The 18449-nt window shown below is 37.8% G+C and overlaps 1 long non-coding RNA gene across 1 annotated transcript in view; it reads left to right on the top strand.

Moving 5' to 3' along the window:
• The window catches only part of LOC147001962 (uncharacterized), a 46407-nt gene extending 41066 nt beyond the window's left edge, over positions 1 to 5341 (top strand). Inside the window, exon 3 of the long non-coding RNA XR_015044515.1 lies at positions 5192 to 5341. This is a non-coding gene — a long non-coding RNA (uncharacterized LOC147001962). The remainder of the gene's footprint in view (positions 1 to 5191) is intronic.
• Positions 5342 to 18449: the final 13108 nt, after the last annotated feature.

Genomic DNA, 18449 nt, shown 5'->3' with positions numbered 1-18449 from the left:
TATTTACATTTCAAATATTATCCCCTTTCCAAGTTTCTCCTTCAATCACCTGTCTCCCATTCCTCTCCCCCTGATTCTATGAGAAAGCTCTCCCTCTCACCTACCTACTCTCACCTCACTGTTCTAGAATTCCCCTACACTGGGAATCAAGCATTCAAAGGACCAAGGGATTCTTCTCCTATTGATGCCAGACAATACTACCCTCCGCTACATATGCAGCTGGAGTCATAGGTCCCTCCATGTGTATTCTTTGGTTGGTGGTTTATTCCCTGGGAGCTCTGGGAGGTCTGGTTTGTTGATATTGTTGTTCTTCCTATAGAGTTGCAAACCCCTTCAACTCCTTCAGTCCTTTCTCTAACTCCTCCAATGGGAACCTCATGAAAAATCCAATGGTTTGTTGCAAGCATCTGACTCTGTATTTTTCAGGCTTTGGCATAGCTATAACAGGCTCCTGCCAGCAAGAACTTCTTGGGATCAGCAATAGTGTCTGGGTTTGGTGTCTGTATATGGAATGGATCCCTAGATGGGAATTGGGGCAGTCTCTGGATGGCCTTTGCTTCAGTCTCTGCTTCACACATTGTCCCCATATTACCTTTAGACAGGAGCCTTTCTGTGTTAACAATTTAGAGATGAGTGGGTGTCCCTATCCCCAAACAGGGATCTTGTCTAACCTCTGGATATGTCCTCTTCAGGTTCTCCCTCCCCTTTGTTGGGCCTTTCAGCTAATTTCAACCCTGTTGTGTGCTGGGAACCTCTTGTTTCCTGGTCTCAGGGATGTGCTGGCAGCTACCTCTAGTTCCCCTTCTACCATTGCTACAAACCTCTGTTGAAATTCCTGACCCTCCGTCTATCATCCCTGTTTCCTCTCATACCTGTTCCTGTCTCTATTTTTCCTCCCCACCCTCCTCTTTTTCTCCCAAGTCCCTCCTACCCTCTTCCTTCAATGAGTATTTTGGTTCCCCCTCTAAGAAGGATTGAACCATCCACATTTTGGTCTTCCTTTTTCTTGAGCTTCATATGGTCTATGAATTGTATATTGGGTATTCCAAACTTTGGAACTAATATCTACTTATCAGTGAGTGCATTCCATGTGAGTTGTTTTTTGCCTTGGTTACCTCACTCAGGATGATATTTTCTAGTTCCATCCATTTGCCTAAGAATTTCAAAAAGTCATTGTTTTTAATAGGTCTGTAGTACTCTGTTGTGTAAATGTACCACATTTTCTATATTCATTCCTCTGTAGAGGGACATCTGGGTTCTTTCCAGCTTCTGGGTATTATAAATAAGGATGCTATGAACATAGTGAAGCATGTGTCCTTGTTATATGTTGGAGCATCTTTTGGGTATATACCCAGGAGTGGTATAGTTGGGTCTTTAGGTAGTATGATGTCCAATTTTCGGATGAACTGCCAGATTGATTTCCAGAGTGGTTGTACTAGCTTGCAATCCCTCCAACAATGGAGGAATGTTTCTCTTTCTCCACATCCTTGTCAGCATCTGTTGTCATCTGAGTTTTTCTTCTTAGCCATTCTGACCCGTATGAGGTGCAATCTCAGGATTGTTTTGAATTTCATTTCCCTGATGAATAAGGATGTTGAACATTTCTTTAGGTTCTTCTTGGCCATTCAATATTCCACATTTGAGAATTTTAGCTCTGTAACTGGTTTTTGATAGTGTTATTTAATTCTATGGACTCTAATTTCTTCTTTTTTAAAACAATTTTTATTAGATATTTTCTTCATTTATATTTCAAATGCTATCCTGAAAGTCTCCTATACCCTCCCCTCACCCTGCTTCCCAACCCACCCACTTCCACTTCCTGGCCCTGGCATTCCCTTGTACTAGGGCATATAATCTTTGCAAGACCAAAGGCCTCTCCTCCCAATGATGGCCAACTAGGCTATCTTCTACTACATATGCAGCTAGAGACACTAGCTTGGGTGTATTGGTTAGTTCATATTCATCTTCCTCTTATAGGGTTAAAATCAGCAACCAAAGACTGACACTATTGTATATGCCAGCAAGATTTTGCTGACATGACCCTGATATAGCTGTCTCTTGTGAGGCTAAGTCAGTGCCTGGCAAATGCAGAAGTGGATGCTCACAGTCATCTATTGGATGGAAAACAGGGCCCCCAATGGAGGAGCTAGAGAAAGTATCCAAGAAGCTGAAGGGGTCTGTAACCCTACAGGTGGAGTTTAACTTCTTTAGTCCTTGTATATATTGGATATTAGTGCTCTATCTGATGTGAGATTGGTTAAGATCTTTTCCCAATCTGTTTGTAGCTCTTTTGTCCTGTTGACAGTGTCCTTTGCCTTACAGTAGCTTTGCAATTTAATGAGGTCCCATTTGTGGATTCTTGATCTCAAAGTGTAAGCCATTGGTGTTCGGTTCACCAAAATTTCCCCCCTGCCCATGTGTTCGAGGCTCTTCCACACTTTCTGTTCTATTAGTTTCATTTTATCTGATTTCAAGAGGAGGTCCTTGATCCACTTTGATTTGAGCTTTGTACAAGGTGATAAGACTGGATTAATGTTTATTCTTCTACATGCTGACCACCAGTTAAACTTGCACTATTTGTTGAAAATGCTGTCTTTTTTCCACTGGATGGTTTTAACTTATTTGTCAAATATCAAGTTATCATAGGTGTGTGGGTTCATTTCAAGGTCTCCTATTCTATTGCCTGTCACTGTACCAATATCATGCAGTTTTTATCACTATTGCTCTGTAATACAACTTGAGGTCAGGGATGGTGATTCCCCCAAAAGTTCTTTTATTGTGGAGAATAGTTTTCGCTATCCTGGTTATTACAAATGAATGTGCAAAATTTTCTTTCTAACTCTATGAAGAATTGAGTAGGAATTTTGATGGGGATTGCATTGAATCTGTAGACTGCTTTTTTTTTTAATTTTTTTTATTAGGTATTTTCCTCATTTACATTTCCAATGCTATCCCAAAAGTCCCCCATACCCTCCCGCCCCCACTCCCCTACCCACCCACTCCCACTTTTTGGCCCTGGCATTCCCCTGTACTGGGGCATATAAAGTTTGCAATACCAAGGGGCCTCTTTTCCCAATGATGGCTGACTAGGCCATCTTTTGCTACATATGTAGCTAGAGACACGAACTCTGGGGGTACTGGTTAGTTCATATTGTTGTTCCACCTATTGGGTTGCAGACCAATTCAGCTCCTTAGGTGCTTTCTCTAGTTTCTGCATTGGGGAGCCCTGTGTTCCATCCTATAGATAGATGACTGTGAGCATCCACTTATGTATTTGCCAGGCACTGGCATAGACTCATACGAGACAGCTATTCCAGGGTCCCTTCATCAAAATCTTGCTGGCATAAGCAATAGTTTCTGGGATTGGTGGCTCATTATAGGATGGATCCTCAGGTGGGGTAGTCTCTGGATAGTCCATCCATTCGTCTTAGCTCCAAACATTGTCTCTGTAACTCCTTCCATGGCTATTTTGTTCCCTATTCTAAGGAAGAACGAAGTATCTACCTATTGGTTTTCCCTCTTCTTGATTTTCTTGTGTTGGAATACCCTTACTGTACAGGTTGCTCAGTTATCTCTCTTTCCTCAGTCAGTTCTTCAGGAGAGGTCTCTCTATTTTATTTATCAATTGCAGATCCAGCAGAGTATCTGAGTCATAGAAAATATCCAATTAACATCTCTAAGTGGATGAGCATAATGGTGCATCTTCTCTTCATTTTCAAGTTTCTAGAACATTCTTTCTCTGCAATTTTAGTTATTGCATATAATTTTGGGTAACAGAAAGTAATGCACCATTATAAAGTCAAACTAGAGAAGGAATGTAAAGATTATTAAATCATTAACCAATAAAGGAATCTCTAGGATGAACAACAACAACAAAAAAGAAGTAAAAGTATTAAAAGTATATTCTGACTTTTTATCTGCTGAACAGCCTTTGGAATGTGTCCTATCTATAACAACCACTAATAGTTCAATGATATGAAAAGCAAGGAATCAGACAAAGGGATTCATTCAACTTCATTGTCTGACAGATTTAGACTCACAGAGAAGGGTGAAAAAGTTTCTGTGGATTTAGCATTGTAGGTATTACTTACACTGAGCCTAGAAGTTTGTAGGGATATGTTTCCTTTCATAAGAGAAAATTATAAAAATCATGTGTAGAAACGTTCATTGGAACACAATTACTAGATTCATTGAACAGGTAATGTTATTAACACACTTAAGTGTTTTACTTATTGGAAATATAATTTTATAAATATAATGTAAGTCATCAGTATGGCTACCAGGTGATTTGTAAATGGTTACAACTAGCTGAAAAGCAATTTGAAGTCCATTACCTTCTCAATCTGTCAGGCAAAAGGTCCCTAAGGAGTTTGCAAGAGTATGCTCAAAATGGAAACATCCGCTCATTAGTAAAGTAGTTTGGAAATGGTTGAATTCATTTCTGTTGATAGTCATGTAGAAAAGGTGGAGAACCCAGTATGTCATTCCTGAGTCACTTTCATTCACTATTAAGGCAAAGTCAGTTAAACTTATACCGGCAGGAACAATAAAGCCATCCTCAGATTTCTAAAGCAAAAAGTTCCATTTATTTCAATCATTCCTGGACCATGTTTTGTGGTTAATAAAGATAAAGATTGTGGGTGTGTGTGTGTATGTGTATCATATACATATATACAATATAAATGTATACACACATATTATGCATATGTACATATATAATATAATAACGTGTTTTATATGATTATATGATATTATATATAACATATGTATAGTATATATATATATGGAATAGTATAATAATATATATTGTAATATATATTATAACATGATTTTTCTATACACTTTTGTTATTTATATATAACATGTGTGGAATATTTATGTATATATTTTTATTCAAGCATTATTTTCTATCTTTGTTCCATTAGCTCAATAGTCCTTCAGTTCTTCATAGCCTTTTAGATTTATATGCTTCTATTTGCTTCTTTTGTATTTTTTGTGAAGCATCTCTTTCATATCTTTACAGTACTTTACTGAATTTGTATGTTTCTCTGGATATTATGGATACTTTTACTGTACTTCTTACAACCCATGAATATTTATATCCATTTATCAATGCTTATGTGTTTTAAGTGCAGAGATGTTTTTCAACATATTAACTAAATGCAATCCTACTTTTATCTCTGTTTTGTAGCATAATGAATCATTAGAAAGTCAAACTTGACAAGGAATAGAAAGAAATATTAAATCAACCAATATAGGAATCTCTGAGATGAACAACAACAACAACAACAAAAAAGAGTGGGATTTGTGAGGAGCAGATGTGGCAGCAGTCCCAAGAAGGCGCCAGGTACTGCAGCTAAGTCTTATGACTTGCACCTGACTTCCTCATACATCTGAATATAAGCCACAAACATCGTGAGAGCTGCGCAGGTGTACCAGGTTACCGGTGAAGCCATTTTGGTGGAGATATGCCCCTGCTGCCCTGATTAGCTGAAGCTGCGTGCCTGGTGAGGTGGCGTGGCCTGCTGTGCGTGGATGAGAACTGATAGTATATAAGAGTGAGAGGCCCAGGGCTCGGGGTCTTTTGCCTACACAGTCAATGCTCTCCCAATAAACGTGTGCAGAAGGATACTATTGTGGTGTCTTTCTTGCTGGCGAGTCAGGTGTCTCACAGGGATTAATCGCATGATAATTTTAAGAGAATTTAAATTACAAAATTATTGAATTTGAGTGGGTATCTGTGTGTTCCTGTACATACAGGTGTGTGTGTGTGTGTGTGTGTGTGTGTGTGTGTGTATATGTGAGAGAGAGAGAGAGAGAGAGTATGTGTGCCTGTGTATCTGTTAGTAAATATATGCACTTTTAGATTGTAAGTAGCTATATGAGTTTATATATGTGTGCAAATGTATAAGTACATGTATATGTAGGTTTGTTTTTGTTTGTATATGTGTGTGTGTGTATGCTAATGTTTGTATATGTGTAAGTATGTATGCATGTATGTATGCATGCCTGTGTCTACAAATTTTCTTGTGTCCTGAAAACTCCTAGTTCCTAGTTTTAGTAACTCAGTAGGTCACTCAGAGTTGGATGTGGGTTAGAAATGTATGATTTAATATTTGACTTATGTACAAAATTGCATAAATATATATTTTAACTTAATAAGAACAAGAAATTTCTTTGGAATAAAAGGTTTTATGTGTGTGTGTATGTATGTATAAATGTATGTATCTATATATTTGTAGCTTGTGTGTGTCAGAGCAAACATTTGGAGGTATAAGAACAATAATTCCTTCCTTCCACCATGTGGTACCTGGAGAATGAACTTCAGTCATTTTCTTAGCAGTAAGCAACTTTATCCACTTAATCATCTATTTACCCTATGAACAAATCATTCTTGAGATAAGTTTTAGTTGTTAAAAATACAAGTAGTATACATTTTATTTGTAATTTTTGGTTCAAAATAGTCTGTGAAGACATCACAAATCTGTTCATGATAAAAATATTGAAAAGGACTTTTTTCACATAAGTATAAGCACATACTAAATGAATATGTAAACAAAGAGTTTTAGGTATATATATGTTTTTTTAAAAATATATGTATAACCACAATAAATGAAATAAGAAAACTTATGACAGCCACTATTAGATAGAAAAAGACAGTTGGTTTTAGTTTTTCTATTCTTTTTTTTTTTGCAGTTATTTTCTTTTTTTTAATTTTTAATATTTCTTTATTACATATTTTCCTCAATTACATTTCCAATGCTATCCCAAAAGTCCCCCATACCCAGCCCCTCCCCCACTTCCCTACCCACCCATGCCCATTCTTTTGGCCCTGGCACGCCCCTGTATTGGGGCATATAAAGTTTGCAAGTCCAATGGGCCTCTCTTTCCAGTGATGGCCAACTAGGCCATCTTTTGATACATATGCAGCTAGAGACAAGAGCTACAGGGTACTGGTTAGTTCATCATGTTGTTCCCCCTATAGGGTTGCAGATCCCTTTAACTCCTTGGGTACATTCTCTAGCTTCTCCATTGGGAGCCCTGTGATACATCCAATAGCTCACTGTGAGCATCCACTTCTGTGTTTGCTAGGCCCCTGCATAGTCTCACAAGAGACAGCTATATATCGGTCCTTTCAGCAAAATCTTGCTAGTGTATCCAATGGTGTCAGCGTTTGGAAGCTGTTTATGAGATGGATCCCTGGATATGGCAGTCTCTAGATGGTCCATCCTTTCATCACAGCTCCAAACTTTGTCTCTGTAACTTCTTCCAAGGGTGTTTTGTTCCCAGTTCTAAGAAGGGTCATAGTGTCCACACTTTGGTCTTCATTCTTCTTGAGTTTCATGCGTTTAGCAAATTGTATTTTATATCTTGGGTATCTTAAGTTTTGGGCTAATATCCACTTATCAGTGAGTATATATTGTGTAAGTTCCTTTGTGATTGTGTTACCTCACTCAAGATGATGCCCTCCAGGTCCATCCTTTTGGCTAGGAATTTCATAAATTCATTCTTTTTAATAGCTGAGTAGTACTCCATTGTGTAAATGTACCATAATTTCTGTATCCATTCTTCCGTTGAGGGACATCTGGGTGCTTTCCAGCTTCTGGCTATTATAAATAAGGCTGCTATGAACATAGTGGAGCATGTGTCCTTCTTACCGGTTGGGACATCTTCTGGATATATGCCCAGGATCCTCCTGTAGTACTATGTCCAATTTTCTGAGGAACCACCAGACTGATTTCCAGAGTGGTTGTACAAGCTTGCAATCCCACCAACAATGGAGGAGTGTTCCTCTTTCTCCACATCCTCGCCAGCATTTGCTGTCACCTGAATTTTTGAACTTAGCAATTCTGACAGGTGTGAGGTGGAATATCAGGGTTGTTTTGATTTGCATTTCCCTGATGATTAAGGATGTTGAACATTTTTTCAGGTGCTTTTCTGCCATTCGGTATTCCTCAGGTGAGAATTCTTTGTTCAATTCTGAGCCCCATTTTTTAATGGGGTTATTTGATTTTCTGGAGTCCACCTTCCTGAGTTCTTTATATATATTGGATATTAGTCCCTTATCTGATTTAGGATAGGTAAAGATCCTTTCCCAATTTGTTGGTGGTTTTTTTGTCTTATTGATGGTGTCTTTTGCCTTGCAGAAGCTTTGCAGTTTCATGAGTTCCCACTTGTCAATTCTCGATCTTACAGCACAAGCCATTGCTGTTCTATTCAAGAATTTTTCCCCTGTGCCCATATCTTGAAGGCTTTTCCCCACTTTCTCCACTATAAGTTTCAGTGTCTCTGGTTTTATGTGAAGTTCCTTGATCCACTTAGACTTGACCTTAGTACAAGGAGATAGGAATGAATCGATTCGCATTCTTCTACATGATAACAACCAGTTGTGCCAGCACCATTTGTTGAAAATGCTGTCTTTCTTCCACTGGATGGTTTTAGCTCCCTTGTCGAAGATCAAGTGACCATAGGTGTGTGGGTTCATTTCTGGGTCTTCAATTCTATTCCATTGGTCTACTTGTCTGTCACTATACCAGTACCATGCAGATTTTATCACAATTGCTCTGTAGTAAAGATTTAGGTCCAGCATGGTGATTTCACCAGAGTTTCTTTTATCCTTGAGAAGAGTTTTTGCTATCCTAGGTTTTTTGTTATTCCAGATGAATTTGCAGATTGCACTTTCTAATTCATTGAAGAATTGAGTTGGAATTTTGATGGGGATTGCATTGAATCTGTAGATTGCTTTTGGCAAGATAGCCATTTTTACAATGTTGATCCTGCCAATCCATGAGCATGGGAGATCTTTCCATCTTCTGAGATCTTCTATAATTTCTTTCTTCAGAGACTTGAAGTTTTTATTATACGTATCTTTCACTTCCTTAGTTAGAGTCACGCCAAGATATTTTATATTATTTGTGAGTATTGAGAAGGGTGTTGTTTCCCTAATTTCTTTCTCAGCCTGTTTATTTTTTGTGTAGAGAAAGGCCATTGACTTGTTTGTGTTAATTTTATATCCAACTACTTCACCGAAGCTGTTTATCAGGTTTAGGAGTTCTCTGGTGGAATTTTTAGGGTCACTTATATATACTATCATATCTGCAAAAAGTGAAATTTTGACTATATCTTTTCCAATTTGTATCCCTTTGATCTCCTTTTGTTGTCGAATTACTATGGCTAGGACTTCAAAGACAATGTTGAATAGGTATGGAGAAAGTAGACAGCCTTGTCTAGTCCCTGATTTTAGAGGGATTGCTTCAAGCTTCTCACCATTTACTTTGATGTTGGATACTGGTTTGCTGTAGATTGCTTTTATCATGTTTAGGTATGGGCCTTGAATTCCTTACCTTTCCAAGACTTTTATCATGAATGGGTGTTGGATCTTGTCAAATGCTTTTTCCCCATCTAACGAGATGATCATGTGGTTTTTGTCTTTGAGTTTGTTTATATACAGGATTACGTTGATGGATTTCTGTATATTGAACCATCCCTGCATCCCTGGGATGAAACCTCTTTGGTCAGGATGGATGACTGTTTTGATGTGTTCTTGGATTCGGTTAGCAAGATTTTTATTGAGGATTTTTGCATCAATATTCACAAGGGATATTGGTCTGAAGTTTTCTATCTTTGTTGGGTCTTTTTGTGGTTTAGGTATCAGAGTAATTGTGGCTTCATAGAATGAGTTGGGTAGAGTACCTTCTGTTTCTATTTTGTGGAATAGTTTGTGAAGAAATGGGATTAGATCTTCTTTGAAGGTCTGATAGAACTCTGCACTAAACCCATCTGGTCCTGGGCTTTTTTTGGTTGGGAAACTATTAATGACTGCTTCTATTTCTTTGGGGGATATAGGGCTGTTTAGATCATTAACCTGATCTTGATTTAACTTTGGTACCTGGTATCTGTTTAGAAACTTCTCCATTTCATCCAGGTTCTCCATTTTTGTTGAGTATAGCCTTTTGTAGAAGGATCTGATGGTGTTTTGGATGTCTTCAGGATCTGTTGTTATGTCTCCTTTTTCATTTCTGATTTTGTTAATTAGAATGCTTTCCCTGTGCCCTCTAGTGAGTCTGGCTAAGGGTTTATCTATCTTGTTGATTTTCTCAAAGAACCAGCTGCTTGATTGGTTGATTCTTTGAATAGTTCTTCTTGTTTCCACTTGGTTGATTTCGCCCCTGAGTTTGATTATTTCCTGCCTTCTACTCCTCTTGGTTGAATTTGCTTCCTTTTGTTCTAGCACTTTTAGGTGTGTTGTCATGCTGCTAATGTGTGCTCTCTCTAGTTTCTTTTTGAGGCACTCAGCACTATGAGTTTTCCTCTTAGAAATGCTTTCATTGTGTCCCATAAGTTTGGGTATGTTGTGGCTTCATTTTCATTGAACTCTAAAAAGTCCTTAATTCCTTTCTTTATTCCTTCCTTGACCAAGGTATCATTGAGAAAAGTGTTGTTCAGTTTCCACGTGAATTTTGGCTTTCCATTATTTATGTTGTTATTGAAGATCAGCCTTAGTCCATGGTGATCTGATAGGGTGCATGGGACAATTTCAATATTTTTGTATCTGTTGAGGCCTGTTTTGGGACCAATTATGTGGTCAATTTTGGAGAAGGTACCATGAGGTGCTGAGAAGAAGGTATATCCTTTTGTTTTAGGATAGAATGTTCTGTAGATATCTGCCAGATCCATTTGATTCATAACTTCTGTTAGTTTCACTGTGTCCCTGTTTTGTTTCTTTTTCCATGATCTGTCCATTGGTTAAAGTGGTGTGTTGAAGTCTCCCACTATTATTGTGTGAGGTGCAATGTGTGCTTTGAGCTTTACTAAAGTTTCTTTAATGATTGTGGCTGCCTTTGTATTTGGAGCATAGTCTGCACAGGTGAGAGTGTGCACCAAAGAGGCAGACAGCTTCTGGGACAGGCGGGAGCCACAGAGCCACTGAGGCAGCACCCTTTTGGGGCTGCAGACATCCGGCACTCTCTCAGCTGGAGGACAGTGGTCCGCCCTGCACGGGAGCCCTCTGCCTCAGGAGCAGGGAGTGCCCTCTTGGTACCAGGACTCTGCTGAGCTTAGGAACTTAGTCTGCACAGGTGCGAGTGTGCACCACAGAAGCTGACAGCTTCTGTGACCTGCCAAAGCAACACAGCATCTGGGAATGGTCCTGTTTTGGGCCATTCATCTTCGGCCCGGAGGAGGTCCAAACACCAGATATCTGTGCACCTTCCCTGTAAGAGGAGAGCCTGCCAGCAGAGAGTGCTCTAACCACTGAAACTCAGAGGAGAGAGCCTGTCTCCCAGGTCTGCTGATAGAAGGTAATCAGAATCACCAGAAGAACAATCTCTAAACAGAGACAACTATAACAACTAACTCCAGAGATTACCAGATGGTGAAAGGTAAACGTAAGAATCTTACTAACAGAAACCCAGACCACTCACCATCATCAGAACCCAGCACTCCCACTTCGCCCAGTCCAGGGCACCCCAACACACCTGAAAAGCTAGACCTGGATTTAATAGCATATCTCATGATGATGGTAGAGGACATCAAGAAGGACTTTAATAACTCACTTAAAGAAATACAGGAGAACACTGCTAAACATGTAGAAGACATGAAAGAGGAAGCACAAAAATCCCTTTAAGAATTGCAGGAAAACATAACCAAACAGGTAGAGGACATTAAAGAGGAAACACAAAAATCCCTTAAAGAACTGCAGGATAACACAACCAAACAGGTGATGGAATTGAATAAAACCATCCAAGACCTAAAAATGGAAGTAGACACAATAAAGAAAACCCAAAGTGAAGCAACACTGGAGATAGAAACCCTAGGAAAGAAGACTAGAACCATAGATCCGAGCATCAGCAACAGAATACAAGAGATGGAAGAGAGAATCTCAGGTGCAGAAGATTCCATAGAGAACATCGGCACAACAATCAAAATAAATACAAAACGCAAAAGCATCCTGACTCAAAACATCCAGGAAATACAGGACACAATGAGAAGAACAAACCTACGGATGATAGGAGTTGATGAGAATGAAGATTTTCAACTTAAAGGGTCAGCAAATATCTTCAACAAAAATATAGAAGAAAACTTCCCAAACCTAAAGAAAGAGATGCCCATGAACATACAAGAAGCCTACAGAACTCCAAATAGACTGGACCAGAAAAGAAATACCTCCCGACACATAATAATCAGAACAACAAATGCACTAAATAAAGATAGAATACTAAAAGCAGTAAGAGAAAAAGGCCAAGTAACATATAAAGGTAAGCCTATCAGAATTACACCAGATTTTTCACCAGAGACTATGAAAGCCAGAAGATCTTGGACAGATGTTATACAGACACTAAAAGAACACAAATTTCAGCCCAGGCTACTATACCCTGCCAAACTCTCAATTACCATAGATGGAGAGTCCAAAGTATTCCACGACAAAACCAAATTCATACATTATCTTTCCACGAATCCAGCCCTTCAAAGGATAATAACAGAAAAAAACCAATACAAGGACGGGAACCATGCCCTAGAAAAAACAAGAAGGTAATCCCTCAACAAACCTAAAAGAAGACAGCCACAAGAACAGAATGCCAACTTTAACAACAAAAATAACAGGAAGCATCAATTACTTTTCCTTAATATCTCTTAATATCAATAGACTCAACTCCCTAATAAAAAGACATAGACTAACAAACTGGCTACACAAACAAGACCCAACATTTTGCTGCTTACAGGAAACTCATCTCAGAGAAAAAGATAGACACTACCTCAGAATGAAAGACTGGAAAACAATTTTCCAAGCAAATGGTATGAAGAAACAAGCTGGAGTAGCCATTCTAATATCTGATAAGATTGACTTCCAACCGAAAGTTTTTCTATTCTTAATGCTGCTACTTCTTTATTTTTTGCAATATTGCTATGGCATGTGCATATACAAATTAAGCTATTTGATGGTGCTCTAAAATAAGTGGATACTTGATTCTCCTTCTGTTCCTCTGTGTCAGTGTTATTGTGTTTCAAATGTGCTGATCACTGTGATCTTATATTCTATGTAATTGTAGGTGTCATGGAACTAACAGTGTCTTGATTGTCTCAGAGTTTGCTTGATAATATTAAAATGCCAGTTTTCCCACAATTGTTGCCAAGAATTTGTGGAGATTACTCCCTCAGAGTCTAAGTAAGAATCTACCTGAGCTCATTAGACCTAACTTCATTATCCCTCCCAGAAGAGCTAGGATAGTCTTGCTTTAAAATATTCTATTTGTAAGTAGGTTTATGTGATGGTGATCTCATAAACCATTTTTGACTCATATCAGTGCTTATGCAACAGTGTGAAGACACTGGACTAAATATATTATGTATCTGTTGTCCCCCAAATATTTCATGAGATTGTAAGTATTGAAGTTCCATAGATGTGCATTTTGATAATGAGTGGATGCAACCTGGTTCAAAATAAACTATATAATACTCTGTGAAGGCTGTGGTATTAATTTATAAAAATTTAAATGGGCCCATTTGACATGAAGAGTCTGTGGTGGAAGAGACACAAATTGAGCATCCTTCATTTGAAATACCTGAAATGTGTCATATTCTTTGTACCTATGATGTCATATGTGAGGAACAGAACATAAAAATATACATATCATGATAGACTGATGTTTGTTTTACATTTATTTTCAATATGCCCATGTTTGGTCTGACATGTATAGAAGTTTTCACCTATGAAAACATGCTGATGTTTGAAAAAAATATACAAATATACTATTACATGTTTCTTCAGTATGTGTAACATAGTGTATAGATATAGTTATAATTTCATGTAGAAGAATTCAGTTGGAATAAATACACACAAGGGAAAACAATCCTCTCAGATGCCACAGATTTCCAAATAAAATGTTCCATGCTAGGTGTTACCAGAAGTGCCCCAGAGAGCAACTAAACAATATAGTTGTTATATGGCATTGTTCTTGGTTACCTACCAGAACTTGATAATAATACCCTATTATTGGAGACACCAGATAATTTGGTCACAAAAAATATGGAGAACTCAAGTTGGCATTGGCTAGTAAGCATCTTCTTAGCTGGCATAGCTTTCATAGTATCAGCAAATGCTATGAAGGCTGCTCAGAAGGAAAAGTTATCAACATTTTCAGCCAGTTGCAAACTCTGTAGCAATAATTATTGTTTCAGTAAGATACACTTGTGCATACAATAGTGGCACACATGTTATGGTTGTAACCACTTGTTTTGTGATAAGACTTAAGGTTCACTGCACAATAGGAAATACATGCCTGTTACCATAGATGTTGCCAAGAACCCATTTTGGGGAAGATTATAGGCCCCAGGACTAAGTCTATTTGAATTATTTTTGCTGAATAGATATAGTATCAATCTTCCATCTAAACTCATATCTGTATATCCATATATTTACACAGTACTCAAACCTCATGAGAGAATTGTTCTTTCTGCCTTGCATGACAGCTAACATAGACATTTACAATTGATTAAAGTACAGATAATAAATGCCAGAAGAGTTCTCAGCCATAACTAGGACATCTTTATCTCAATGCTACCCACGGCTCAAGAAGCATCATTGAAAGGGAGTCTGAAACATTTAAGAATTAAAATGTGTGGATACTAGAATGAAGAAGAATGTTGTTGAAATGAAAGGAACACTGTACTCATGAATATACAGTATGGAATTGCCTGCACACAACCAATCTGTAAGATCAAGTCAATCAACATCCTAGCACAGAAGTGAAAGTGGTTCATCACTTCTGGATAAAATAGTCCCTAGTTGGTTTGCCATAGTTATCTGGATGACTGCATACCTCTGTAAAAATTGGAATCCATTGGTTACAAGCAAACCAAACAAAACTAAATCAAACCAAGCCAAACCAAACCATAAACCAAACCCCAGAAGTATAAAACAAAAACAAAAACAAAAACAAATGACATGAAGATAAAAGGGCTGGAGAATGGAGGTTCAGGTAGACTTGAAAGTAGTTATGGGAAGGAATATAATCAAAATGCACTGTGTTGTATAAAAGTTTTCAAAACATAATATAATTAAATTTATTAAAATTTAAAAAATAAAACAGAATACAAAGTTCAGATAGCTAAATGACCTAATTAATAAACCTAATTTTATATTTACATGCATACATATCTACCAATATATAATATAAAAGGCAAACGTGTGTCAGTAATGCCAAGTGAATTATAAGCAACATATATTTTCTACTTTGATGGTTTAAATTTTCTAAAGTTTAAGAGCTAGAATATAGATGGTTTCTATACATGTAACATAATACATTATTTTCAAAATATCACATTATATTTATTTAATTTTTCTCATTTTATAGATGATAAGAGTGAACAAAACTATAGACTTGGTCAAGATTTTATATTACCTTGGGATCACAGAAGTATCAGTTAATTTTTTCTTCCAATTTAAGAACATTTCAGAGGCTAAAGAGATGACTCAGTGATTAAGAGCACTGGCTGCTCTTCCACAGATCTGGAGTTCAAATCCCAGCAACCACATGGTGGTTCACAACCACCTGTAATGAGATCTGATGCCCTCTTCTGGCACATCTGAAGACATATACAGTGTCTTACATATAATAAATAAATAAATAAATCTTAAGAAATAAAAAAACTTTTCAGTTCTTTTTTAAAGCTCAATTTTCTATTTTTTACTGATTGTTTTGTATCCTAAAGGCCTTGTGTTTCTATTTTTGAAATGAACTTCTTTTATATTCTGGAAACCACTTAAAATTAGAACATTAAAGGGTCTGATCATGAATTTGTAGAAGTAGAATTTGTCTAACATTAGAGTCTGCATAGAATAACAAGATATCTCTGACAGGGAAAGATGAGTGTAGATAGTGTGTGGAGGAGTTTCCAAGGACTAGGAGGTGATAGAATATAGAACAAAGAGACAGATTTAAGTAATGGCTTCACAATAGACATCAGATGGGAATCTTGAGGATACTGATTCAAGCTGGAAAACTGATAGATGAGAAGTAATGTATTTAATTTGCAGTAACATTAAACTCACTTTAAATAGCAGGGTATAAGATATTTTTAAGAGAAGCTGACTTAGGAACCCCTGGGGAGCAGAGTAACAGAGAATGCTCCAGAAATGAGCAAAACACCACTGCTCTTGTTCAAATCAAAGATAAACAAATATGGGTTAAAAGTATTTTGAGTGTATATAAATTTTTAAAACTCCATTGAAAATAGAATAAGAGAACCAAATATAGGTGGTCTGAATCACAAGATTATCTAAGTCAATATTGATTTATTTTTATATGGGTGTGAAGTTACTTTCCTAAATGAATTATTGCTGTTCTTTTAAAATCTAATCATAAATTTTAAACAGAGAGGAAATAGGAACCTGAACATGCCAACTGATTAGATTTAGGATTGAAAGTGTAAAGGTATAAATTTTAGATTTATAATTCTAAATTTAAAAAATATAAACATACATTCTAAATTTGGAAACAAACCTAGTGTTGGAGTTTGTCCAAAGACCATCACTCACAAAACCACAGAAATCACCATTACTGCAAACCGCAAGAGGTTTTTATTGATCCAACATGTTGAGGACCCCCTCTAAGCACACAAGCCAGAGGAGAGACCCGGAACAAACAAAGAACACACCTTTTATACCTTGTAAGGGGCATATTTAGACAACAAGGCTGGCTGGTTTAGTCTAATTGGTGTAGCAAGTAACCTTTTTAGGCATTGGGTTGGTTTGCATCGTGACTACCCTTGGCCTAGTGACTCACTCTCCCTGTCCCCATGGTGGGTTATTATGATTTGGTCAGCAAAGCAGTAGTACATTTTGAACTTATGTGTCAGCTATTAACTTCACAGCTATTAATGTCACTGGGAATCCTATCCAGGTCAGGGAGGTTTGTATTATTTGTCAGAATTCAGTGTTGGGTAAGAAAGGGGAATTTCTCTGGGAACCGCTGTCTTGTTATGGTTATTTTTCTGAGAACAGCTCATTTTTGTTTTGGCAGCTGCAGACTTAGTCATTTTGACTGCTATGTTTCTGAAAGTCCTTTTAGAGGGAGAGGGACTATGTGGTCTTGAACTTATTTTGGATTCTACACTAGCAGCTGGGGTTACATGCTATGGGCCAAGTTTCCCAGGTTATAAACTCTATAACAAATTGTCCAGAGGAGGTTAAAAACCCTCTTGGCCTGAAATCACTACTGGTAGTTTGAGTAAGTTTGGTCTATACGGCATGGTCCTATTAGGAGGTGTGGCCTTGTTGGAGGAAGTGAGTCACAGTGTGGAATGGGGTTTGGAGGTTTCTTTATTTCTTTTAATTAGATATTTTCTTTATTTACATTTCAAATGTTATCCCCTTTCCTAATTTCCTCTAAAAATTACCTATTCTCTCCCCTGTTCCCCAACCCACCCACTCCCTCTTCTTGGCCCAGGACCAACATCCTCTCCTTCCTTTGATGACCAACTAGGCCATACTCTGCTACATATGCAGTTAGAGCCATTTGTCTTTCCATGTGTTTTCTTTGATTGGTGATTTAGTCACAGGAAGCTCTGTGGTTACTGGATAGTTCATATTGTTGTTCCTCCTAGGGGGCTGCAAACCACTTTAGTTCCTTGGGTCTTTTCTCTAGCTCCTTCATTGGTGACCCTGTTCACCATATAATGGATGACTGTGAGTATCCACTTCTGTATTAGTCAGGCACAGGCAGAGCCTCTAAGAAGACAGCTATATCAGGCTCCTGTAAGCAAGCTATTGTTGGCATCTGCAATAGAGTATGGGTTTAGTCGTTGTTTATGGGATGGATCCACAGGTGGGGCAATTTCTGGATGGTCCTTCCTCCAGTCTCTGCTCCAAACTTTGTGTCAGTAACTCCTTCCATGGGTATTTTGTCCCCCCCTTCTAAAAAGGATCCAAGTGTCCACACTTTCCTTCTTCTTGAGTTTCATGTGTTTTGCAAATTGTATCTTGGGTATTCAGAACTTCTGGCCTAATATCTACTTATCAGTGAGTGTATATCATGTGTGTTCTTTTGTGATTGTGTTACCTCACATGGATGACATCCTCCAGATCCATCCATTTGTCTAAGGATTTCATGAATTCATTGTTTTTAATTGCTGAGTAGTACTCCATTGTGTAAATGTATCACATTTTCTGTATCCATTCCTCTGTTGAGGGACATCTGGGTTCTTTCCAGCTTCTTGCTATTATAAATAAGGCTGCTATGAACATAGTGTAGTATGTGTCCTTATTACAATTTGGAGCATCTTCTGGGTATATGCCAAGGAGTGGTATCGCTGGGTATTCTAGTAAAAATATGTCCAATTTTCTGAAGAGCATGATTTCCAGAGTAGTTGTACCAGCTTGCCATCCCACCAGCAATAGAGGAGTGTTCCTTTTTCTCCACAACCTCTCCAGCATCTGCTGTCACCTGAGT

The sequence above is a fragment of the Mus caroli genome, unplaced genomic scaffold, assembly GCF_978045245.1.
Source record: "Mus caroli unplaced genomic scaffold, Mus_caroli_1 scaffold_11, whole genome shotgun sequence".
Taxonomy (NCBI): Eukaryota; Metazoa; Chordata; class Mammalia; order Rodentia; family Muridae; genus Mus; species Mus caroli.
The sequence above is the reverse complement of the archived record's forward strand: the minus strand, read 5'-3'. Positions and strand labels throughout refer to the sequence as shown.